This window comes from Siniperca chuatsi, linkage group LG24 (genome assembly GCF_020085105.1).
Source record: "Siniperca chuatsi isolate FFG_IHB_CAS linkage group LG24, ASM2008510v1, whole genome shotgun sequence".
Lineage (NCBI taxonomy): Eukaryota > Metazoa > Chordata > Actinopteri > Centrarchiformes > Sinipercidae > Siniperca > Siniperca chuatsi.
Genome location: NC_058065.1, coordinates 18,793,567 through 18,821,405, shown reverse-complemented (window position 1 = coordinate 18,821,405; position 27,839 = coordinate 18,793,567). Strand labels below are relative to the sequence as shown.

At 41.5% G+C, this 27,839-nt stretch overlaps 1 long non-coding RNA gene across 2 annotated transcripts; it reads left to right on the top strand.

Moving 5' to 3' along the window:
• Positions 1-549: 549 nt before the first annotated feature.
• On the top strand, positions 550-27,072 carry LOC122872342. Of its 2 annotated transcripts, XR_006377087.1 has the most exons (6): positions 550-629; positions 20,221-20,380; positions 20,923-21,075; positions 21,515-21,811; positions 24,353-24,486; positions 24,598-27,072. It is a non-coding gene; the product is annotated as an uncharacterized LOC122872342 (long non-coding RNA). The 2 variants fall into 2 exon arrangements; XR_006377086.1 differs by lacking the exon at positions 550-629 and having other exon boundaries at positions 17,949-20,380; positions 24,598-25,713.
• The last annotated feature ends 767 nt before the right edge of the window (positions 27,073-27,839 follow it).

Here is a 27,839-nt window from a genome sequence, read left to right as displayed (position 1 = left end):
GCAATTACAAGGCTATAGCTAGCAGCCTGTTAGCTTAGCTTAGCACAAAGACTGGAAACAGGGGGAAACAGCTAGCCTGGCTCTGTCCAAAGATAGCACATTCAGCCTACCAGCACCTCTAAAGCTCCCCAATTAACATGTTTCTCAATTATTTACACACTTGAGACACAATGACCTGTAACTCATGTACCAACCTGAATCAATTCTGCCAAAATGCAAGCACATTTCCTGCTTTACACGCAGATTGCATTTCTAAACCACACTTTTTTCAAAACACTACACACAATTCTTTACATTTGGCACAATCTTCATGAATAAAATCTGTAATACTGATATGCTGTCCACTCTGACTCCTCACATGGGCAAACACATGTTGCACATTTGTTCAATTAGCAATCAGAGCTTTTGGACTAAGGGCCAGAGGTGAGCTGTTCTGTTTTGGAGCAGCATATCTCCTATGCAGGCAGAGCAAGTGGAGTGAGAGTAAGAGGAGGGGACAGAACAGGGAGGAGGAAGACGATGAACAGGAAGAGGAAGACCAAACAGAGCCATGATCTCTGATGATATTTGGGTCACCATGGTCTAACAGTGAGGAAGGCTGGGCCGAGAGTACAACCTCACGTGAGCAGGTAAGAAATCTGCTCTCATTCCAGTATTGTAGTAACCAGAAAGAAACCAGAAACAGAAAGTATGTTCTATGTATGTATGAGATTGGGAGCTGTATTCCTAGCTACACAGAGTTTACAGTATTTACTGCCTGGAGAGGGACGGTCTAAGGTACGTGTGCACCTCTGCTGTCAGCTGTGGAAGAAGCATGTGCAGCTGTAGAAGCTTTTCAGGCCAGGATTCGCCACGCTAGGCGATACTTCCCCCGCTGCTTCGCCATGGAGAACATTGCCTGCGATGTTGATGAGGTGCTGTGGCCAAACCGAAACAGAAGACAGGATGCAGCCTAATTTTCTGTTTTCCCCTGTATACAGTACATTTTTCTTTTATTTCTCCTGTATGTAGAACACTTAACACATCCAACTTGTGTTTATTGGGATGTATACAGCATTTGTATGACAGTGCATTTGTGTGTTGTATATTTGAGTATAAAAACAATACACATTTTATACCACTGTACATACACAGTAAGTGTAACACTGAACATGCAATAGGAATAAGTCTCCTGATAATGCATTCATTCTAGTGTTTTCAGTGAGCACATCAGTGTTGTTGGTTCTTTGAAAGGTCTATCCATATGATGGTGTGTGTGTGTGTGTGTGTGTGAAAAAACTAAATTCCATTCTGAGAGGACATAACATTGTTTTGAATGCAGTTTCATTTTGCAGGTGATTTGTGGAGTTTTACTTTGCGTGTGTGTGTGTTTGGATTAGTGTGTAGGGTTCTGAGAATACGAGGTATGCCTTCAGAAAACATCTGTAAACAATTGAGGAAAAACTAACATAACTGTTGAATCATGTCTCTCGCAGTTGACAAAAGCGTCCTCGTTGTCATTCAGAAATGTGATGCGCACACACACACACACACACACGTGTGCCATCTGTGATTCCAGTTCCCCTGGAAAGCCAGTAGTTTGCATAAATGCAGCTTGCTTTTCACAGATGAGTCGAGCTGTGGTTGGAAATTCTTCAAACCAACCTACAATATGTGGAGCTGTGAGAGCAGTAATTGTTCTAGAGATAGCCGTGCTGATATTTGGCCGCGATGGTCCCAAATAATCTGTGTTGCAGAACTGCATTTTCTCCAATGACTAGGAAACATACTTGATGTCTCCAAAAATACAACTCAAACATGGTCAGTAATATATATCTCTTGTCTATTCAAATGGTATCCAACCTGTGCGTGGTGGTACAATTCTGAAACTTTTCTCCTTTCTTGCGTGCTCGCCTCTGTGTCCATACTGCAGACATCTCCTAACCAAGGGAAGAGACGTCTGGAGGTCTCCTAAATCTAAGTATAATAAGTTTGAAATTTGATATATAGCTTTGATTTTTTAAGTTTGGAAGTAGAAAGAAAAAATTGTACTTTTTAAGGCCAAAATTTTCCACAGTTTGATAAATATGAGCTCTGTGTTGTTTAGTAATTTTCAATTTATTTATTTATATAGCGGCAATTTATAACTTTATCTCATTGCACTCTTAGTAAGTAAGATATTGAAAAATGACGGTATTGGACATCTGTTGAAACGACCTCATCTGGTCGTGCAAATAACGACCTCTGTCAGTAGCAAAGGTGAGAAAGAAGAAAGAAAGAATGCATAACAGTGTTCCTGCTGTAGACAACAGACTGGACTACGGAGGGTGGATGCATATCTGGTTCAGTTCATACTAAAGGTATCTATGTATGTGGATGTGTTCCACATGTGTGCACATATACAGTATATAGTCTGCACAGTCATACATTTTGGTTGTGGTGCATCTGGTTGTGGAAGGTTGGGCTTAAAAACGTCTCTTACTTGACACTTTAAGACAAACGGTATGCACCGCTAATGCATCAGTGTTTATGTCGTATGGGGTGCAGTACGTGGACCCAAATGCAGATGACCAGGAAGCAGAATGAGGATGAGGTAGCTGGATGACTACAGTGTTTATTGGGGTGAAGTAGCTTACAGGCAGGTACAGGCAGACAGGCAACAAACAGGTAACAGGCAGGTAGGCAGATACAGGTCCAGGTAATAGGAAATGAGTTACCGGCTGGCAGTGGTTGAAACCAAGAAATGAATCCAACATCTGACAGGCAGCATGCAAAGTGTAAAGTCCAAAATCCAGACACGGTCCAAGAGAGACAAAGAATCCATACAAACAAACTCACGGTAAGAAATGCCAGGAACTGGGCACGGGAACGAGGTACAACGAAAAATATGCACGCACGCAATGATCCAACACTGAACAAAGGAAAAGCCCTGGACTAAATACTCTAAGGGAGGTGAGACAACGGGACACAGGTGCAAACAATCTTCTTCTTCTGTTGAGTTTTATGGCGGTTGGCATCCCTAATTGTGCATTACCGCCACCTACTGAATTTTAACAGCTTCACAGTGTAAACTATTTATAGTGTCCACCCAACGTGATCCCATGCCATAGTCCATTCTAAAACCCAGACCCAGCTGTCTGAGTTGGTGCTTCTCCTTCCCTCAGTGTAACATCCAGATCCTCTCCAGATGTGTCCACAACATTCAAGAACCTCCTTGCAGCGTCCAGCACCATCTTAATCCTTTCTGACTTCCCCTTTATTTCAGCTGCACAGTTTATAACCATGGCAATAAATGCCAGAGATTGTTTCTTGTCCATACTGATGTTTTGCTCATCTTCATTTCCTTTCTTCTCCTTTTCCTTTTGAACTACCACCCTTTCACCGTTTCTCTCCATACTCTTAGCAGCTTCAGCGTATGACAATCCCTTTTCCGCTCTGATCTTATTCATTTTTATTTCCTTAATTCTTTTTGGACACTGTGCTGATCCCGTATAGTGGTTTCCCTCGCAGTGCAGGCACTTTGCATGCTCTTTATCCACTTTACACTCCTCCACGTTACAGTTTTCCTTCCCACATCTCCCACATCTTCTGCCTCCTCTACATCCTGCAGCAACATGTCCATATTCCTGACAGCAGAAACATCTGAGAGGCGCTCTCTCATACGGCCTCGCCCTGTAACACACATAATCTAGGTACACTCCCCCTCAGACATCAAACACACTGAATTACTGTCCTCCTTCTCCCCTTTTCTGAATCTTGTCAGCCTTCTTGCCTCACACACATCTTCAACCTCCCGAAATGACTCGGCCTCCACCGTCTGTGGCAGGCCGCTTACTACTCCCTTCTTCCTTATTTCTGCTCCAAGTGGGAAGCAGTCCACACTGCTACAATCTCTAAATGCATGAATCTTCAGGGCTTTATCTCAGATGCTTTGACACACATTCAATGATCACCATCCCACTTCCTGTTATCCTGACTGATCTGACATCTCCGAGCTTTCCTCCTACAAACTTTCTGACCTCATGTGGATTCTTGAAAATGCCGTCTGTTTGTGTCACAGCTACCATCCCAACAAGATACTTGGATACCTCTTTCTGACTGGGTTCACTTGAGTTAATCTTCTTCCTTTTCCTTTTATTTTCAAATCCTCTCGGGTCCTCATTTCTAATTTTGCGCTGATTCCTCCTCTGACTCCATTTCCGCCATCTTCCATCAGTGCAAACAATCAAGGAGGGGCCAACAATCAAAACTGGAGGGAAAGCAAACAAAGACAGGAAGTAAAACCACAAGACACACAAGGAGAGGAACACACTACAAAATAAAACAGGAAATGACAAAACCTCAACCTATAACTGTTTAATCATACAATCCTATATTGCCAGACAGAACGTTGATATTGGTGGATTCTGCAAAACCCTAGATTTTATTTAATTATGTTTTAATTGCTATTTCTTGTATGGTTTAAGCTTAGGAAAAGATTGTGGTCTGTGACTGGACACAAATCCGGTCTCCAGCATTAAAGTTACAATGTATAAGATTTGGCCAGAATTTCAGTTTAAGACATTCAAAAAATCAACTTACATTGTCAACAGAATGTGAGGACGTTATGACAAAGATGTCTATGTATTGTTTTGCAGAGATTTCTACTGAAGTTAACATGCTAACCAGAAGAGGAGTTTGGAGCATGTGGCCAGGAATTACACATTGTACCTTTAAAGTCACTTTACACGCCCACCCACCACCCTGACCTCCACACCTTTTAACGGGACAGTTCACCTCAAAATCAAAAATACATATTTCCCTCTCACCTGTAGTGCTGTTTATCCATCTAGATTGTTTTGGTGTGAGTTGCACAGTTTTGGAGATATCGGCCGTAGAGATGTCTTTGCAGAAATCATGACTCAATTACTCAAGGTAATCCACTGATTTGTTGTCACTCACAACAATGGCTGATATCTTCAAAACTCTGCAACTCACACCAAAACAATCTAGATGGATAAACAGCGCTACAGGTAAGAGGGAAATACTGTATGTATTTTTGATTGTGGGGCGAGCTGTCCCTTTAAGGTCTCAGGATGGCGAGAGGCAGGTGTGGGACTGTGTCTGACTTTTTTTTTTTACTTTAAAAAACAGAAACCTAAGAATGAGGCCCACTTTATGCAGTGATTGGTCAGGTGTGTGGAGGAGAGAACTTAGGACGGTTTGAACTTCTCTCAAGCTTTTCAAATAACTACTTGCCACTTTTTGTGTGTACAGTACCACCAAGTGCAACACATGAGTGCCTCTGAGGAGAGACAGCCTAAAAATCTTATAACCTAGTTTGTTTGAAACATACTGAGACCTTAATGCCGTGCAAGATGAACTGGCATTTGATGTAAATCTACAAATCTAAATGTAAATCTAAATGAATACACTTCCAAGGCATACTGGGCTGGAACATAAATAAGTGTTAATGTTGGTGTTATTGTTGTGCTACTGAAACTTCCTTTTATGTAAAACTGTAACCATGATCCCTTTTGTTAAGGAAACAATGTTAAAGCAAAGTGTAGTTTTAACAGTAAAGTCCCGACTAACAGTAAAACATCAGATCTTTTCACATTAGTAGAGAAAACAAAAAGCAAATGGAGTGTGATGGATTTTGAATTCAATGAAAAAGCATGGAGCACTCCAGCTCTACTGTTCGTAATGTGTGAATTTCCTCAGTTTGAGTGTGTCTATGGTTTTTCTTGGGTGATGGAAATGTGTGTGTGTGTGTGTGTGTGTGTGTGTGTGTGTGTGTGTGTGTGTGTGTAAGTGCCTTTGAAGCAGCTCGCTCAGCCTCTAGCTGCTGATGGAAAACCTCTCATGTGTCGAAATGACCGCATCATCTCTCTCTGCCCACACACACTCTCTCACGCACACACCCGCACGCACACATTCCCTTGCGCCTTACCGCTCCCACAAAGCCACAATGCATCTTGGGAACCATTAAGGAAACCAGAGACCACCGCAGTGGGCAAAGGACACAAACAGAGGGAGAAAGGAGGAGGGCGAGAGAGATAGAGATGCCTGATAGAGAGGGAGAGAGAGGTGAGGTGAAAAAGAGGCAGACTTCAGGAGACTGATCATTTCTCTGTATTGCTTCATTTTGATTGTGATGTACATATTGTAATGCATGGAAATGGAAATCCACTTTCGTAGTATGGTTAGGGGTTAGACTGAGGCCAATACTGTCCTTTAATTAGGCTAAAAGTCTGCAAGCATTTGCTAGAGGCTGTAATATTAATTGCACCTCAAAATACAACATTTTTTACTTAATGTGCTGACACTTCTTGCCATTGGGTCAATAAAATGAACACTAATGAACTGTCATGGGCACCAGTTCGTTAGATTTTGATACTTCTTGTGTACAAGTGGAAGCCTTGGCCTGGAGGTGATGCTAGTGGAAAAGGTCAAGGGATCCGCAAGATCACTGTGATTCATTCTCTGGGGACCTTTCCAAATGTGATGTCCTCCCAAGAGTTTCAGTGTCCCATGATGGACAATATAATGTTTCTATGACTTTTCCACCCTGAGAAGAACATTCTGAAGGAAGCACTCAATAGTTGGGATTGCAGTAGGTGTTGTACATGACAGCAGACAGCAGGGTTGCAACACTCACTGGAACTGAAGCCGTACTCCTTCTGTTATACATGGACTGTACTTACATAGCGCCTTTCTAGTCTTTTCCGACTACTCAAAGCGCTTCAGCTATAGAATTGAAGTCTCCAAGCCCAGGCTGAGATGACCCCGATGACATCACTATAATATCATAAGGTTATTTTCTCAGACTAGACAAAGCTGTTTCAAAATTGTTTCAGCAGTAGTGTGATGTTAATGGTAATATTTGTATGTACAACCTACACAACAGCCTGATCAAACTGTCTGGCTTGTTTAAAGAGAAACACATACAGTCACCTTGATTCCAATTTCCAGCAAATAGCCCATGTCCCCACACCTTGTGAGAACTGCAGGGTCAGCGGTTCGACTCCCAACTGTTGTGCAGCGCAATGCGTTTGGGCTTCAAGATTTTTCAAGCAAATCATTTCTGCATTTCCAGCAGTGCTTTGAAATTTATTTCAGCTGTCAGCATTCACACGCTTTTTCAGAAGGAAATGCATTTTCTAGTCGGAATTGCAAGTGCACAAAACAACACCAAAAATATTACACATATTTTTAAAAAAGCTTCAGATGAGAGACAGCAGAGACATGAAGCGCAGAGGGAGATAAATTAGAGTATACGCTGGAGGGGAAATTGAAAGGAACGTAAAAGAATTGAGGAAAAAAGAGTAAGGAGTATAAGAAGAGCGGGGTTGTTGCGTGGAGAGAGGGATGCAGCGGGACAGCTCAGTGATCGTCGCCCGCGATGCAGCTGATATTGACACCAACAGAACCAGAGAGGCTGCACTTTAATGCTAACCACTGCACTCTGCTGGGGCATCAATCACACACACACACACACACACACACACACACACACACACACACACACACACACACACACATACATGCACACACAGAATAAGGCAGCAATGAATCAACATTTGCTTAGCACACAAAGCTCATACAGTATTTGCTTTAACCGATACATTTCTTACTCCATTCTTCCCGTAACCCCCTCCTTCCACTCCTTACGCCCCTGTCCTGTTATTTTTGGTTCCTCCTCTCCTCTTGTTGCCCCTCCTTTTAATGTCCTCCTCTTTCCAACTTCTACCTCTGTCCTCCTCATAATCATACCTTATTCCTTTTCAGCCACACCAGCAGCGTAGCTGACAATGTCGGTGGGTCGGTCCACCACTTCGGTCCAGACTGAAATATCTAAATAAATATTGGACGGATTATCGTGACATTTTGTACAGACCCACCCAGATGATGGAGCCTACTGACTTTAGTGATCACCTGACTTGTCATCTACATGATCATCAGGTCAAAATGTATATTTGTCCAATACTTTATGACCAAACACCTTCAAACATTATGACATTCCCTTCAGCCTCAGCTGTCCGTCATGTTTAGTGCTACTTTGCATTGAAGAAAACACTGATGATGTTTAAACTGAACAGAAGTGACACCCAGTACCTAACATTTTTGCTCAACCAAGACTATATATATATATTAACATCAAATCTCACGAGAGTTTTGACATAACCTTTCTGCTTACATACTCACACAAATAAAGTACGTAATAATGCTACGCACATTTGTTAACACTGTCATGCTCACAACATGATAAACCCTTCGGATATAGGCTGCAAAAGACCTTTAATCTGACACCACCCTTTTATGACTTCACCACGACTGCTAAAGACCAAAAACACATTTTGGACCTAAACTTTTATTTATTTAAGTTGGTTTTCTTTACAATGAGCACAGAACTGCTACTGTGAGACTCTTGTTTTATGCTTTCTTGTCCTGTCCCACTTTCCCCTTCCTTTCTTCCTTTTCCTTCTTAAGGCCCGGTCTCATGCGCTAGCCAGCTGGGAACATGCTAGCAGTAGAAAAGGTCTCTGTCTAAAATCACTTCCTATTTACTACATTTACTGTCCACCATTTCATTTCAGCCTGAATTCACTTTTTGTACATTTATAGTGCCCCCAGTGAAAGAGTTAACAAGGGAGTGATTTCAGACACAGCTAGGTCACAATAACTTTCCAAGCTAACATGCTTGCTAAGCTTGCTCGTTAGCCAAAGCACCAATAAGTTCACAGTTTATTTAAAAGCTGTATCTGTACCACTGACTGCTGTCTCACAACTGTCTAAAAACCATGTCTCTTTTGTGGAGCAGGTTTATAGTCTGACAGAGGAGGTTAAATAAAAGTGATTGCTGCAACACAGCTAATAAGCTGCGATAGCTTCCTCCATTTTGGACTCTCCAGCTCTCCTTTCCCTCAAATGTCTGTCTGCACTGTCAAGATAGTGAATTCGAGTGTCAAAGTTCAGCAGATGGGAGAAGTTTGCCCTCAGGGCTTCCTGGCAGAAGGCAAACCTCTCCCATCTTCCGTGTCGAATTCAACTTTGGTGAACTTTGACATGAAAGATTTGGGCTGATTTACGTCACCCGAGCAAGCAAATCCACAGATTGTGATGATTCCACTGAAATGAACTGATTTAGCAGCGAAATTCTGCCATTTTATATTGTAGTGTGAACTTGCCTTTATTCCCATCTCTTCCTCGTCTTGCCTCCTTCCCTTCCACCTTCTTCCTCTGTTTCTTCTACCTCATTCCTCCCCATCCATCCCACAGCCTTCGCCTCACTCTTTTTGCTTCTCACCTCTCTCATCTCTTCTTGCTTTCCCTCCCATATTCTCACCTCATTTCCTTCCACGCTTCTTACTTCTCGTAATGCCTCATTTCCTCTCCTCCTATCCCCAGTATCTCCTTATTTTCACCTCCCCTCACCCCTTCTTCTCCTTCTCCACTTTCCCTCTCATTTTTCGTCCTCCTTTTCCTTCTGTCATCTTAATTCTGACCTCACTCCTTTTTCATTTGTTCTCCTCTCTTCCTTCCTTTGTCACCTCTCCTACATCATTTTCTCATCCTTTGTTTCACTCTTTTCTCCCCTCGGCTGTCATTCTTTTTCCTCCTCCTCTCCTCTCTGATGTGACCTGATCTCAGTGGATCGAGTGTCATTTCTCTGCTGTAATTAAAGTCCAGTTTACTGCAGTCCACCCTGGTGTCTGGTGACAAGACGAGAGAGAGAGTTCACCTCCATCTCTCCCCCCTTCTCATTTCTCTTCTAAATCTTTACATTTATTCTTTTTCTGTCCCTCCCTTTCTTTTTCTTCTCTTTCTTCCCCTTCTGTTACTCTTTTTATGCTGTTGTGTTGTTTCTTTCCTCTTTTCTTCTTTCCTCCTCTCCTCCTGTATTTATAGATTTACTTACATTTCATGATGTTTAATTGTCTTAATTGCCCTTCAATTCTCTTTTACAATTGAAATGGATTTCTCTACTTAAAATTGGAATATTTAAAAGAATTTAAAAGAAAATCTAGTCTGAAAAAAGCTTTATGTAGGAGACACTTCACACGTCTATTCTGCCACCAAACAACAGGTGAGTTTATTGGAACTATAGAGTCTGAAGCTTTACGCCTCTCGCAGCCAGATAATATCTACATATGACAGTTTTGTGGAAATCTCCTGAAACTAGCAACCTGCAGCCTGGGATGCACCATAGTTGTTGACGAGTCCACCAGCCCCACCTAAGATCCGATCAAGATGCGGGAGAATCGAGATAACGGGAATGCTTGGTGTTGCAAAGGCCCGTGGCTCGGATGTCATTATCCAGATAATGTATTCAGATATAGATAACATGTTAATACCAGGTGTAAATGGGGCCTTAGATTGGCCAGTGCAGCGGTGATGATTGAGCCAGGTTCAACTGTTTTGCCCCCACTGAATCAGCAGAGTTATTCCACTGAAATTAATGAGGAGGCTGCGTTTTTTAAAAAGCAGTGTTAATGTCTGTCTGAACACAACATTAAAAGGAACAGTTAGATATTTTTGGAAATATGCTTATTTGCTTTCTTGTATAGAGTTAGATGAGAGGATCGATACCACTCTCATGTCTGTCCATTAAGCTTGCCAGGAAACAATTAGCTTAGCTTAGTTTAGCATAAATATTGGAAACAGTGGGAAACATCTAGTCTGGCTCCATCCAAAGTTTCAAAAAATAATCCACCTAGCATCACATCGAAAGCTCACTAATTAATGTGCACTGGAACTATTTCTTGGTCGGGCGCAGTGACTTCCTGGAGTCTATGCTGGCTGCCTGGCAACATCATGGTAACGACAAGGCTCAGCAAATCACTGCGCCCGACCAAAAAATAGTTCCAGCACGTAGCTCCCCATAAAAACACAACTTGTATTTTTACCAAGCTGTTTTTACTGATTAAACAAATGAAATATAACATGTAAATTAGTGAGCTTTAGAGGTGCTGGTAGGTGGATTTTGTTACCTTTGGCTCTATTTCGATACTCAACGGACAGACGCGAGAGTGGTGTCAATCTTCTCATCTAAGTGGCAAAAAACAAATTAGCATATTTTCAAAACTGTCAAACTATGTCTTGAAGCTTTCATTTGAACCTGTCTGGTTGGCTGTTCCAATGGTCAAGACTATCAGAGCTGCTCCTCCAGAGGGTTTGGGCAGGAGTCCACGCTTTTATAAGAGGACATCTAACATTACCATCTCACATGAATCATAAGTAAGGTGACTAATTGTTCATTAGAATGATTTTGTTGTAAATATGTTAGTATGAACAGGGTCAGCAACCTTTACTGCATTTTATCTTGTGTCATGGTCGCATTTGTTAGGAAATCTGCAAATTACAGTTTTTTTGTTTTTTGATTAGTGCAGTGGGACAAATTAGACAGACATTATATTAATGCTGTTGATGAATACATTAGATAATACATAAATAAAAAAACACATATGTGCACACACACCATATATGTACATAATATAGTAAAACTAATAACAGTGATGGCAACTTCGGTTTTGCAAAGGTTGAGTGCAGCCTGGAGGAGTGGGACGGGCAGGGCCAGCGGGGTCCACCCTCTCTCTCTTTTTCTCCTTGTATTTATTTTCCTTCTTTTTTATCTTAGGGGTGTTATTGCCTTGGGCAGCCCCCAGACCTTTAGGTGGAAGCTGGAGAGAGCCAGTCCATTGCGCGTTAACTCACTCGCAATGTAAGGATAAGCGGTATGTATAATGGATGGATGGATGGATAATAATAACAATAATAATAATAATTAGGGCTGAAACTAATCAATCGTTAGTGAAACACTTTGGTCATGCAGCCCTAACAATATGCAACAATAATCACAAGCATAACAACAATAATAATAATATTAACAACAACAACATCACGTGTGTGTATGGTTTAACTGTTCTTAGTGGAGGGAGAGGGTACGGGAGCGAGGTACATTTGTTTGTGTGTGTGTGTGTGTGTGTGTGTGTGTGTGTGTGCCAGATGGAATCATGATATCCCCTAGTAGGCAGAGTGAGGGGGACAGTGGGAGGGGGCAGCCCAGGAGAGTAGAGAGTGAGTTAGTGATGTCTGTCCAAAAATGGTCTACAGGTATGCAGTGCTAGGTGGCATGGAAGCAGCTGTCAGGAGTGTTTTGTGTACAGTGTGAACAAATTTCAGATTGTACTAATCCCATTGACACATCCTGTGCTCAGTGAGGTGAACTCTGTGGACTGTCTGGTATTGTTTGAGCTGCATATTGGTATTTTTAGTCATAAAAAAGATGTTCTTACAGATTTAGTTCCAGAAGTCAGCATTGGAAGCGACGGACTTTATTGAAGGTAAGGATATTGTTTTGTCTGAGTGGGATATAATTCTATATCTTCTGGATAGGGTTTTGTTTGAAGAAGTAATGTTAATTGAATCTAATGTTGAGGAAGGAGAACTTAGGTTGTTGACCTTCATGTTTAATTTAGTTTGGATGGAAGATTTGAGTTGTAGATATTGAAGGAAGTGATTACTCCCAATGGTGCACTTCTGGACCAGGTGGGGGACTGAGACCATGGTGTTATTATTGAAGGTGTATGTTTGAGATCCATGCTAGAATGGTCCAGAAGTGTTTGTAAAACTCACTTTGGTCTGGTGTTATTGGTGAATCAAGTGTTTCTATTTGTTCCTGGGTAAGATGCAGAAGGTCAATACTATTAAGAAATGAAGTGATGTCTTGATTTGTGTCATTTTCTGTTGAATTTTTGACTTTGTTTAATTTGATTTGCCAGGTATTTACTAGATTTATTACAGTACTAAAATTGTTCATGTCTGTGCCTGTGTATCAGGAATAGGGCTTTCTTATTTATTTTTCGTTTAGTTGGAATATTTATTTTCTTAGTTCATTTTGTATTTCAACTGATGGGTCACTAGAGTAAATGTTCTCTAATTCTTTCATTTTCTGTTCCAAATCAGCTTCTTGTTCCTTTTTTTAGTGGACAGAGAAAGAGATAATTTTTCCTTGAAGTACTGCCTTCCAGAGTTATATGAGGGAATTTAAAGAGAGTTATTTCAAATGGGCAAGATGTGTTTTGGTAAACAACTTAAATTTCAGAGACTAAGGAAGTATTCTTGGAAAAAAAATTCATTCAGTCACTGTTTCCCACCGCTCAATGTGACATCCCCTTAAGAGTGGAGTGGTGAAGCTCTCTTCAGTCTCTGTGGATTCCATTGACTGTGCTGTGTTGCTGACTCTGCCTTTAAAAAGACTAATCTGTAGAGTTGGGATTATAGATCTGGTCTTGCAAAGGCTTCTTCTGATAGGTCTAATTATAGTGGGTCGCCACGGCGATATGATAGCCAGGAAGTATCATCTCCCCCTACCCTAGACTGGGCTGATCACATGCCAGGTTTCACCTGAGGAAGGCAGATTGATGAACAGGTTCTAATTTCATTACACACAGGACTGCTGTAATAAAGGGCAGAGGATAATGGGGGGTTCTGGCCATGAAGAGAAGTTCAGACTGTGTGCTTTTGATAAAGACTGTTGATATATGTGGCAAAAATCAGTCTTCTTGTGCCTTTTTTCCACGAAGGCTGGATTACCACCCAGGCAAAGCAGACAACTGTTGCAGTTGATCACAGGGGCCACTGATCACAGGGGCCACTGGTGAAACAGCAAGGACCCTGGATAAGAGACTGAACACCAGAAACAGACTACATCAGCTGTCTGGTCAGCAGCAACTGAAAATGGGTCAAAGGTCATCAATAGGGAGTCAATGGATGACCAAAGAAAAATCAAGGAGATCATTCACGTCTAACAACAGAGACCATCTTTGAACAGAGACAGGGGTTACCATCTCCCCCAATCACAACCACCTATCACCATGTGATTACACTGCGATACTTCGGTCAATTTCAACATCTCCATGACAACTGATCAAACACCATCTGCTGATAAAGGGCACGAGATGTGGACCTCGTGATAAGAATTTTTTTGAAATATGAAACATCTCAATAAACACTCTGTCAAGAAATTTGGTTCAGACTTTCATGTTCCCCTCATGATGAACTGTAATAACTTTGGTGAGCCTCTGACTTTTCATCTAGTGCCATCATCAGGTCAAAATTTGAATTTGTCCAGTACTTTGGTTCATGACCTAATACCTGCAGAACTAATCACATTTTCATCAGCCTCAGCTCTAGTTGGTGTTTAGTTAAATTAGCTTAAGTTAGCATGCTAACATGCTAAACTAAGATGCTGAACATTGTAAACATTATACCTGCCGAACATTAGAATGCTAGCATTGTCATTTTGAGCATGTAGCATGCTGATGTTAGCATTTAGTTTAAAGTTCCGCTGTATTTATGTGCAGCTTCACAGAGCTGCTAGCATGGCAAAAATTAAATAAATAAACTCCACTTGCTCCCTGCTAGTACATCCCGGCTCCCATGGCAGCTCGACTTCCTGTCCTCACCTCTTGCTGTCTTAGTGACTATATACAGTATTTCAGGCAGTCCAAGAGGCAGGACAGACAGGGAGTAGACAAGCAGTCTCGAACAAAAGAAACAAAATCCAACGGTGGACAGGCAAAATCCAAAAATCCACAAACAGGCAAAGTACAGGGAACCAACAAACCAGGGTGGTGGAGGGGGTCCAGTGGAGGGACTCAAGAGCCAAGCGAAAGATCTCAGGCGAACCGCCCGAGGGCTGGACAGGTGCGGAGCTGGGAACCTCAGGCGGACGGCCTGAGAGCTGGACAGAAGAGCAGAGCAAGTCAGGGGGCGCCCAGGAGGCAGTGCTGAAGGGCTGAGTAAGTCCAGGTGATGACCAGGCGTACGGAGCAACTCATGAGGTCCGCGAAGAAGGCGAAACCCCTCCTGTTGTTGGGTAATGTCACTTATTGTGCTAGACTGATTATCATCATGGCTAGTGACCTCGGCTGTTGGTGGTGGCTGGTGGTGTGACTCCCTCTCTTGCTGCTCCATCTCCTGCTGCTCCACCTACTCTTAATAATAATAATAATGAAACTTTATTTATAGAGCACTTATCAAAACAAAGTACAAAGTGCTTCACAACAAAATAAATAAAATAAACAATAAAATAAACAGACAGTTCAGGTAAAATCAGGATCTGCTTTCAGATAAAAATGTGTTTTGAGACGAGACTTAAACGAAGACGCTGACTCAGACAGCCTGATGTCTTCAGCAAGTTGCTCCAGAGCCTCGGGGCCCTGATGGCCAAAGCTCTGTCCCCCTTAGTTTTCATCCTGGACTCAGGAACAGACAGAAGACCCCTGCCTGAAGATCTCAAACTACATGAAGGTTCATAAGGGATTACAAGGTCTAAAATAATCTGGAGCCATGAAGAGCCTTAACAGTAATCAACAAGATCTTAAAATCAATCCTAAAACAAACAGGGATCCAATGTAAAGAGGCTGAAACAGGTGTGATGTGATTGTACCTCTTGGTCCTGGTTAACAGCCTAGCAGCTGAGTTCTGTACAGTCTGCAGTCGTGTCAAAGTTTTTTGATTAAGACAAGTGAATAGACTGTTACAATAATCAAGGCACGAGGAGATAAAAGCATGTACAACAGTTTCTGCATCACTAAAATTTTAAATAGATCAGATTTTTGCAATATTTCTGAGGTGATAAAAACATGATTGGACAAGCTTAATGATATGTTGCTCAAAACATAAATTGCTATCAAACAGGACACCAAGATTCCTTGCAACAGGCTTGATGTGTTGTGACAGGTTACCAGTAGATGGAAGTATTTGTTTAGTGATATATTGGAGCCCAATAACAAGGATTTCAGTTTTATTTTTAGTTTTATTTCAGTTTTTATTTTAAAAGTCTGTGCTGCTTCAGATTTGAGGTTGAGACTGGAGGTAGGGTTCTGGCCCGGATCTTTATTAAGTTATTATTATTGCTGTGTCGGCTGTGTCTGTTTCGCATTAAGGACCTATCTGACATTACCACAGGAATGTTGAAAGTAGCACTAGAGGGATCCGGGCTCCAGATAGCAGCACTATGATCAGTCCACAAGGGGGAGGTAGTGACAGCAGAGGGCTGTTTTTGGTGGGCAGAGAAGAGGAAGAGCGAGGGGAAACAGGTGATGTAAATAGTCTACGGGAGGAGGACAGCACAGCGTGCTGCAGGTTAGCCGCCAGCATGCAACTACCTGACTTGTTTGGGTGAAGACCGTCTCGTGCAAACAAGGAAAAACGATCCCAGAATAAGTTAAAGTTGTGAATAAAACCTCCGTACTCATCCTCTTGCTCGTCTTCTTCCCAGTGGGTCTGGCAGGTGGAAGAAGCGGCTCCCTCTGTGTCCTCTTCACCCGCAGGTGTAGATGAAATGTTAGTAACATTAACAGCATCCAACACGCCCACTGCCAGTGTTGGCACCTCTTCTGTCTGAGGATGTATGAAAACAAATTTATCCATAATACAATATCCTAACTTACTGACTAACAACAACTTACTAACTAACTAACTAGTTAATTAACTTACTAATTCGATTTACTAATTTTAGACTGGAAAAAAATACGGCCATCGGGTAGCTACTAGCATGCTCGCAAGGCATGCTCACGTGAGTGACGTAGTAAGGTGACATGTGACAGAGTGAAGCTTCCCCACTGATCTCTGGACAGTGACAGCCTTACATTGAATACTAATGGGGATACTGAATGATGCATCTGCTACTGAACTCAGATCAGTTCAGTGTGTGATGCTGTCAGCTGTCACTGCATCATGCTGTCCGGACGTGGTAGCGCTGTTGGACCAGGTCAGCAGGAGTGCATAACATTCAAACGTCTTCAAGTCTCATGTAAATGGAACGGATTGCTCAGTAATTTCTTGGTTGTTCTATGGTGGGGCTCGCACAATTCTTCGTGGGGCTGCAGCCCAACCAAGCCATACCCTGCCACCGCCACTGGGTAAGACAAAACTAACGAGTAACGAGCCCTTTTAAATTTCAGAAATTGTAATTGCGTTATTTAATTTGAAAAAGTTATTAGTTACATGTCTAGTTACCGCCAAAAGTAGTGGAATTACAGTAATGCGTTACTCCCAACACTGATTACATACTATGTTGTTTTTGGGAAAACATTAGTGAAATGTAAATCCATCCATCATTCAGTTGTTAATCATCAAAAAGTTGTGTCAAATTGGAGTACTCAATTTCTGTTATGACCAGTGGTGGACGAAGTATTCAGATCATTGACTTAAGTAAAAGGACTAATGCCACACTGTAAAAATGACTAATCGTTTCAGCTGTACCTGTATAAATTGTTGGGTAGATTCTCTCTCTGTATTTAATGATGTTGCACTGTTTAGTCGATGTTTTGTATGTATTGTACTGCTGTCATGTCCCCTCCTGTCATTGGCCCTCCTTGATTGTTTGCACCTGTGTCTTGTTGTCTCACCTCCCTTAGGGTATTTAGTCCAGGTCTTTTCCTTTGATCATTGTGTTCCTGTCTTGTGTGTGCATTTTTCGTTGTACCTTGTTCCCGTGCCTAGTACCCGGCATTTCTTACCGTGAGTTTGTTTGTATGGATCCTTTGTCTCCCTTGGACCATGTCTGGATTTTGGACTTTACACTTTGCATGCTGCCTGTCAGATTTGTTTAGCCTTGTTGGACTAATTTCTGGGTTTCAACCACTGCCAGCCGGTAACACATTTCCCATTACCTAGGACCTGTATCTGCTGGATTGCAGCAGCCATCACTCCCCATCACAACTTGCCCAAAGAAATTAGGTTGTCTGAGTCAGTGCCTTCGTTTAAGTCTCGTCTCAAAACACATTTTTATCTGAAAACATATCCTGATTTTACCTGAACTGGCTGTTTATTTTATTGCTTTTTGTGTATTTTATGTATTTTATTTCTTTATATTTCGTCATTCACTGTGATATTTTATTTCTCTTGTTGTGAAGCACTTTGTACTTTGTTTTTATAAGTGCTCTATAAATAAATAAATATTATTATTATTACTCCCTGGTGGATCGCAGCAGCCATCACTCCCGGGACTCTCTGCAGGATCGCAGCAGCTCCCAGTTCCCGGCTGGATCGTAGCAGTAGCCCCCTGGACTCCCTGCTGGATCGCAGTCTCCTCCTTTCCCGGCTGGATCGCAGCAGCACCAATCCCTTGCCGCCACTGGATCTTCACAGCCGGCCTCCAGAAGGGTTCCGTCTTCACCGCCGGCCTCCAGTGACGTCCGCACATACCCAACCCCCGGACCGTCCGCCCGAAGTCTACCACTCAGCCCTCTTCCTTTGTTCATTGTCGGATCATTGTGTTCCTGTCATATGTGTGTGTGTGTGTCGCCGTTAGGTGCATTTTTCGTTGTACCTTGTTCCCGTCATTTCTATGCATTCTAACAGTGATTTTAATGCATTACAAAATGGTTATAATGTATGTATAACTATGAGAATTGTAATACAATGTCAGAGTGACCAGCAATTATTAAGTATTATGATACTTGACATTCTAAAATGCTTTATAATGTGTTATGATTGTTATAAAGCATTATGAATATTTATGAGTGCTTATAACTATAATTATACATTGCTATAAACACATTATAAGTATGTTTATAATGCATTATAGACATGGGCGGAGTATCTATAAATGGTCTCCCTACTGAAACTGTTTACGGTTGAGGAACATTTTGCATACATTTAAGACACGCTGACTGAGAGATTCTGTCAAATGTCTAAAGTTAAAATTTTATTTAATCAGTGCATTCATTTTAATAATTAAATTTTAATAAAATTTTATTTATATAGCAGCAATTCATAACAGAAGTAATCTCATTGCACTTTACTAATAACACATCATAAACAACACAGCCATCATATATAGCATTCAACCACATGCTTTTGTCCACATTGTGTTCATAATTATAATTCATAATGTGCTTGTAGCGGGCATATAATGCATTAAGAACACTCTTCAAGTGTTACCATAGTCTTGAGTCTGTGATTACTGATGGATTGTGTGTGTGTGTGTGTGAGTGAGTCCATTTCCAGAAAACAATACACTCCCCCTCAGTCTTTCTGTTAGACAACAATACACTTAAAGTCCCAGTCAGTCCGAGGAGAGAGAGGAGACGCTGCTCTGCTTTAATGTCACTGTAAAGAGATCAAGACTGCGCACACACATACACAGAGGGGGAAGTCTGTGTGTGTTAGTGTGGAAGAATGAAGAAAAAGAAAGTGAAGGACAGAGAGGGCAAGAGTGGCAGAGAGAGTCCTCAAGTCTCCAAACGTATTTTATACAATTAGAACTTACAGTAAGCCTTTGTCAAAAACATACTGGAAATCTTATTTCTATACTTTTCATTTTTCAATTACTGATGGACGTTTCCCCTCTCTGTCTATTATTCCATCTAAACTTCTGTCATGTAGCTCAGATTTCTACCTGTTACTCATCCCTCACTCCAGCTCATTCACTCTTTTCTACTCACATGGTCAGACATGTGGCAGAGCTGTGGCCACCCTTTACTTAATGCAGCTGCACTTAAAGCTCTGTCAATTGATATTTTTGATAGTAATATTAAATCTAATCTCTGAGTGTAATGTGAAAGTGTTGTTTGTAGCGCCAAACCACTGGGAATTAACAGCCCACTCTGCAGCCCCATGTAGCTTTTACTCAACTATCATACAAAGGTGGTTGAGTCTCTCAGCTCTCAACAGCTGTTGTAGGCCATTTTCTGCAAACGAGCTAACCTCGGCTTCACACCAAATGCGCAAGTGAGCATAGTTTGAGCGAGGTCAAGTGTATGATGAAGGGCATTGCATAAAGCATTACCCTCCTACAACTCAGCTAAATGGGATGCTACAGACGACATCAGAGTCTAAACAATATTCGTTTTCTAACCTGGTATCCTCTCTGAAGTCCAGGTAGAATTGGAGAGTAGAGATGTATAGCTCTGGGAACTCATATAAAATTAACTTCTTCTCAATTCTCAATTAAAATATTAGTGTTGTCATAACTTCCACCTCCTGTAAAGCTGGAATGCCATTGGACACGTGCCATAGAGGTCAGAGTATTTGGGCTTGAGTTAATTTTACTTTAACTGTACTCGCCAAAACCTGGCAGAAAATTTGGAAGCATATACTATGAAAACAGCAGTGGCCCTAAAACAGAGCTTTGAGGTACCCCACATAAAATAACATGACAATCAGAGAAAGAGTTGTTGTAAATAAAAGTGTGTCCTGCCAAGCAAGTATGAATGAAACTATTGCCTGTTTTTATTTTTTTAGGGGTGGGGTTGCCTTTATCTGACAGGAACAGCTGAAGAGAGACAGGAAACACTGGAGAGAGAGAGAGGGGAAGACACGCAGCAAAGGGCCACGGGCCAGACCCGAACCTGGGCCGCTGCGGCAAGGACCCAGCCCTGTACACGGGCACGCACTCCACCAGGTGAGCGAACGGTGCGCCCTGCAGTGCCTGTTTTTTAAGGATTTGTTTAATAACAACCTTTTTGAAGACAGAGGGCACAGCCAGAACGTAGGGAGGTGTAATTAATCTGAAGCAGGAGAGGACCCAGAAGAGGAGTTGGTATTCATTGGAATAATGTAGTTGGAGTTACATTCTAGAGAAACACTACTTTTATTTCGGGGAATAAAAAGGGTCACAGTGTCACCGTCCTTCAACTCAGCATCCCTAATGGTGTGTGTGTGTGTGTGTGTGTGTGTGTGTGTGTGAGTGGCCACAGTTTAGCAGTTCATTCACACTGTGGCACAAGACATTAAAACCTCAGACCAAATACAAAACGAACAAAAAAAAAAAATAAAATAAAAAAGTGCTTATTTAAGATTCACCTTTTTTGTCATTTATTGATTTTTTGTGTATTTCTGTTTTTGGGAAGCAGGTATACCTGTAACTTTGCTGTTATTGGGGGTTGTTTAAGGGAAAGAGCTCCATAGGGAATAGAAGATCTGACTGCTGTATGATAATATCAGTTTCTGCTAGAGGGAAATATGAGCAGAAATCTTTAAGAGACAGAGAGGGTCCACATAGATCTCCAGGGCCGCTTCTCAACCATTTCTGGACGGCCGTGATACACTACGCTCTGCTCAGCGCTCCGCACAGCTTGTTTATTCAGCCAATCCCTGGTGAGTATTACAATCTAAGTGTGTTACTACGTGTGTGTGTGTGTGTGTGTGTGTGTGTGCCTGTGTATGAGTGTGTACTAATAAAGGCAACTTGGACTTCTGAATGCCAATATGGATATTTAGGAAAGACAAAAGTCTTTAATTAATTGTGTGTGCAAGTGTGTGTGTGGCTGCACATACACACCTTTTCTTACCTGCTCATTCTATTGCTGTTGTTTTTTGTTTCTTTCACCACCTCTCCAGCATCCACCTGCAGCCTCAGTTTTCTCACTCTTTGTTGTCCTGGTTTATGGAAGCGTATACTAGACTATATTCAAATGATGTAAACCTGAAAATGAAAATATAATTCCACAATAGCATTATAATTGTCCACATATGAATGTGTTATTTGAGTAAAAATTTAAATGAAAACGCAATAATTCAATTTTCATTTTCTCAGTGTTATTTCCTCACTATCGCCGACTCCAGTAACACGAAGATGTTGAAGGTATGAGCAAAGCAAGCAAATTGTTCGGTTGTTAGCTGCAAGAAACAGCAGAAAAGCCTTTATGTACTCCCATCATCTGAGGATATGAAGACCCAGTGGATTAACTTTATTTTTGATGGAAATGTGCCCACAAAAATTGGAAAACTCTTTCTCAACGACGGCCAGTACAAAGCAGGATTCGCTTCAAAACTCAAGCTCAAGGACGGATTGATAACAGCTGTCCGTGACCCAACTTTGAACGCGGAAGCTGTAAGTTTTGCCATGTTTTATGTTGTTTCACTGTTTATTTTGCAGGTTAGCATGTAGAGCTTAGCGTTAACATGTTGAGCGGTTAACGTGGCTAGCTTTGATTGTACGCCCACAGGTAGGTTGGATAGGGGTAACTGTTTTGTCATGTTGCTTTTTGTGGAACTTTATACTGTAACGCTATCTCAGCTGGCTTTGTTGTTAGCATACATGAAAGCCCCCTCTGCTCCGTGATCCTCACCAGTATGTTGCTCTACCGTTGTGGTCATGTAGTGTCGCATTGCATTACAAACAACACTGAGTCTCACTGGGTCAATGTCACTTTTTGCACCAGGAACTTAAACTGAATTTACAAGCTTCTGGTATGTCACAACACAAGCATTAGCTGTTGCAGCTTTTAGTAGTTGTACTTATAAAGTAATACTGCTACTTGCAAGAAGCCTCAGGACGGGAAGCCGCCGCGATCATCAGAGTCCATCACACAAAGCCAGAGATGCTTCTGATTCTCTTAAATACCAACATCAGCAGGGTTTCCGTCTATCCCGACCTCACCAGAGCTGTAGGCGAGTTTGGAGAAGTAAAGCGGATACTGCATACCGTCCCAGGGGATAAATTTGGTCTTCTTCATCCATCCAGGCTGAGAGTTACTCTCTCTGATGGAAAAGAATGCTCTTTCGTGGATTCCGAAGCAGCTACAGCCTTTACTAAACAGCTGTCTGCTGCACCAAGATGAGGTGAGGGATCCGATGGGATCCATGTCTGGTTTGGCTCTGTGAGTTATGTTTCTTCCTAAGTTGTGAAGGATAAACATGAACATGAACAGGCTGTTCAGTCTTTTATCGTTTTTATCTGGTTCTGGAGGCTCTCGGACTGTTTTCTTCAGTCGGCGGGTAACTGAACACCCCTGTTAACAATCGTCCATTCACATCTGTAATCACTGTTTTTTATAATACTGAATTACATATCAAGCCAGTTTGAATCCTCTAATTGTTTAGGATTCTGTTTTTCTGCTCTCAACTCTGTTGGAAACTCCTGATGTAGGGTTACTCAACTGCCAGCCTGGGGGCCATGGGTGACCCACACAAATATTTTCTCTAGCCCCTCAAATTCAATTCTTATTTTTTTATTGGTTATGGATGATTGGATACTTTGGCCTCTCTGGGCGGGCAGATAAGCTATACAGGGCATTTTCAGGTCTTTATTTGTAATTTGTGTGCTTTTGAGGGAGAGAAATAATCCTACTCATTTAATTACCTATTTTGTGTTTGTCACTAGCCTAGAGCCAAATTAAAAATAGTCTATCTGGTCTGCATAGGTTACTGTTCCTCTTTTTGAGTAGCTATGCAGAATTTAAACAATGTTTTAGTCTGTGTCATGTTTCAAATTGGATGACTTAATCTATTTTTCTATATACGTTAAGGTATCTTGCTGTGATTATTTTTGTCATTTTATGGTCATGCAACTGTAGTTAGGAATGCAGGTTTATAGTAGTGAAGTGTTAAAGGCAAGGGAACTGCTGACTTCTCGTTTGGGGAGATGCCTTAGTGGGTAGGTGGGTTTTTGTTTTTGATGTGTGGTTTGTGAGTCTATATATCTTTTGTCTTTTTTTAAGTTCTGTTTTTAGATTTCTTTATTGTTGGTTCTACCTTATTTTAATGGCTTGTTGTCTTTGGTCAGTGGTCGGATCGGGATTGGAGGAGGTGAGGGAAGACAGTTGAATAACCTTTTACTCCTTCTCTGATCCCAATAATTGCCTTTCAGTGGATTAGGGCTAGCCCCGACTAAAGATTTTCCTAGTCGACTAGTAGTCGTTTGTTCAAGCCATTAGTATTTATTGTATTCATTTAATTATTTAAATGTATATTTTTGGGGCATCAGAAAATGGTTTGAGTTCCAGGGCTGAGAAAGTATGTTATAAGAAACATTGATAACACTGTGCGACATTACAAAGAAATACAAAACCGTAATAATGAGCCTTTAAAATATAAATTTTACAAGGGGCGTAAAGCGAGTCACCTGTTGCTAATGGCAAAAGCGGTAATGCTTCTGAATGTGTCGGAACAACCAGCAAGGCGACTGAACATTTTGTTAATTTACTTCAACACAGTATAACATCACACAAGTCTCGTTGTTCAAAACACGGCAATAAATAACTTCCAACTTCACAAAAACAAATACTCACGGACCTCTCCCGCTTCACGCCTCTCCTGTCCCTGCCTGAACACTCTCTCCTCTTCAGTTCACTAAACTGATGCCTCTCCTGGAGCAGCTCGCTTTCTTTCTCCCGCCCTCCCTTCCCTTCCTCCTTGTGTGTCTGTGTGTTGTGAGTGATTGTCTACAGGTGTGCAAAAGTCAGGGTGGAACCTCTCAGCTGCATCACATCACTGTAATCAAGACCTCTTCTAAAGACTCTGCCCAGCCAGCTTCACACTGCCAGATCGTAGTCTCAGCTACAGTTATCTATGCTTCAGCCTTGATTTTTGTACTTTTGCATCTAGTTTTTGCCTGTTTCCTCCATTAATTCTGTTCTCCATCTTCTCGCAGACCGGCCAGCCCTGACTTCGGCCTCTGTTCCCACCACCCTGCTTGGATCAGCCTCAGTGGCAATTCTAGAATCTGTTGGGGCCCTAGGCAACCAGCGTTCATCACCATTGTTATTTCTGACACCAATGAAAAATGTGTGTAATTTAAACTTTTTTTTTTACAAATGTTTAATTAAATTTTATTTATATAGCAGATCATTGCACTTTTCCAGGTCTAGACCGTACTCTTTATATTACTATTTACAGAGACCCAACAATTCCCACCAAGAGAAAGCACTTGGCGACAGTGGCAAGGAAAAACTTTGAGAGCAAGAGAGAGAGGCTGCACACCCTGTGCATCCGGCTTCTGTTCAGCCAAGACACACACTCAGAAGAACTTCTCACGACAGAACGATAGCAATAGTAGTAGCCAGTCCAATGATAATATTATTGAAAATAGTACATGCCTCCATGTAATCCATGTAAAATTATTATTCAGTATTGTAAATGTATAGTTGTAGGTGTTTTTATATTTGTCTCACTTAACAGGTTAATTTTGAAGATTGTTTTAATGCATTCATTTCATATAAGCTGCTGGAATATTCAGGGTCTCCACTCCTCAACCACTGAGCTGAAGAGTGGAAACCCTGAATTCATTAAATCAAAGATGTTGATGTAATTGTATTAACAGGAAAATGGTGTCAAAATGATTTGCCCACTCACTGTCCTCCATGATATAATGCAGTCATGGTACCCTCTATAAAATTAAAAAACATACTGTACGCAAGGGCAGAACATCGGGGGGATCTTGGTGTGGTATAAAAGGAGATCTTTGGAGATCTCACCAGTAAAACACGGTAAATCACACATTTGGTTAAGATTAGATAAAACTCTGGGATTAACTGATAGAGATCTATATCTCTGTGCTATTTACCCCCCCCCCCAATTTGTAAAAGACATTTTTGAAACTCTCCATGTGAATTCGCCCATTTCCAGGCCCAGGGAAACATGCTTCCAACTGGAGATCTGAACAGATGAATTGAACCTAATGTCATTGACCCACAGGGCAACAACCATGTTTGGTTAGCCTCCCCTGTTTACCACACCAATCATCATGCATCAGAACAACCTGGACTCTGAAAAAAATCAAAGTGGCAGGGAGGTAGTGCATCTCTGTCAGGCCATAAGCCTGTACATAGTTAATGGTAGGTTCAGAGGGGACTCTTTAAGGGGATTCACGTACTCCTCCACTCTTGGGTCTAGTGTAGTGCAATCACTGACATGGACCTCTCCACTATCAGTGCATTCACTGTCAGACTGCAATCCCCCCTTTCAGACCACAACCAAATAAATGTGTTCTTTAAACTCTCAGGCCAAATGAGTGACACAAAAAGAGAACCTTGTTAGCTGTATAAATTAAATTCCACCTAGAATTTTAAAATAGTAATAATATAATGGTAGTGGTAATATTAATATTAATAAAGTAATAATAATAGGAATGATAGTCATAGGAATTATGACAATAAAAGTAACAAGGCCAATAACAACAAATGTAGTAGCAGTTGTTGAGCAGTAACACGGGGCCAGCATGTGGCAAATGTATGATCTGGTTAAATCAATGTATTTGGAAAATAGATGTGCTGTAAAAATTGGAGACAAACAAACTGAATCCTTCACCCAGAGAAGAGGTGTTCGTCAGGGCTGCAACTTAAGCCCGACTTTATTTAATGTGTATATAAATTAACTTGCTGTACAGTTGGATCAGTGTGCTGCTCCTGGCCTCTCCCTCCTAGACAGAGAGGTGAAGTCTCTGTTTTATGCTGATGACCTTGTTCTGCTGTCTCCTACTGAACAAGGACAACAGCAACGGCTGGACATAGTAGAAAAGTACTGTCAGAACTGGGCCCTGGCAGTAAATATGAAGAAAACTAATGTCGAGATTTTTCAAATACGCCCCAGATGTCAGGAGAACAAATACCAGGAGTTTCAACACTGCAGTGAATGCACTAAAAGAAAAAGCTCGAAGAGCTCTAAATGGAGTTAAGAGAAAATGTTATAATTTCCAAATTCCAATTAAACTTTGGCTTAAAATATTTCATAGTGTCACTTTATGGTAGTGAAGTATGGGTCCACGCAGTCATCATAGCTATACCCGCTGGGGCAAACATCCAACAAAATCTTTATATGCAGAATTCTGCAGATACATTTTACACGTACAAAGGAAAGCACCAAGAAAGGCATGTAGAGCAGAATTAGGCCCACTGATAATTAACATTCAAAAGAGAGCACTCAAATTAAATCCAGCCCCCTAAACACCCTCCATTCCAAAGCCCTCCAAACCCAAACCCAAAGCAGAGACAGATCCTAACCAAGTACAGGCTCAAACCACAAACAATCGAAAAAGGAAGACACGCCACACCACATGTGTGGTCACTGTTGGACAGGTGAGGTTGAGACAGAGATGCACATCCTCCTACAATGTACAACATTCAATGAAATAAGCAGCGTTTACTTTAACAAGTTCAGTGCTGTAATCTCAGATTTCAAAGAGCTAAATGACCTCTCAAAATTAAAAATACTCCTAGGAGAAGGAGAGAGGGCAGATCCTGCTGCCCAACATGTATCAACAACCTGAGGAACAGTGAATGATACGCACACACACACACACACACACACACACACAGAAATGTTGTAATGTTTATGTAGTTTTCACTTGTATTTGTATTTTTAACTGCAAGTCAATACTTAATATTATTATTACTACTATATTATCTTACTTATCTGTATATATTGTAATAGCACATTTTTTCTGTTTATGTTTTTATTTCACACATGCTTTGGCAATGTTAACATCTGTTTCCCATGCCAATAAGTGCCAAGTGAATTGAAAATTTTATTTAACTGAATTGAGAGAGAGAGAGAGAGAGAGAGAGAGAGAGAGAGAGAGAGAGAGAGAGAGAGAATACAGTATAGCCTATAGCCTATAGCAGCATAACTAAGGGATGGTTCAGGACTTACCTGAGCCAGCCCTAACTATAAGCTTTATCAAAGAAGAAAGTCTTAAGCCTGCTCTTAAATGTGGAGATGGTGACTCTCCGCTCCAAACCCCCTTGCTATCATCGACATCTATTGAGTGTTTTCAATACCTTGAACTGCTCCACTGCCTCCTGTCTGCATCTGGGTTCACTAGTTTCTTAGCACCTAACATGCCGGTAGGCAGGCAGGTGCAGACAGGCAGGTTCTCGTACTGGTTGACAAGCTGACAGGCAGGCAGATTCAGGTCTAGGTAAAGCAGCAGAGTCAGGTTTAGGTTGCTCTAAAGCCAAAGTACAAGGCTTATGGCAACTAGGATGAACTGGCAAAGGAACAAAGGATCTGGGCCGGTATAAGTAGTGAGTGACTGAGGGAAGTGAGAACAGGTGAGCAGGTGAATGAGGAAGTCTGGTGAAAAAGTCTGAGGGCATCTGGTGGACAGGTAGGGAAAGGCAATAAATGGTTTTGAGGAAGTG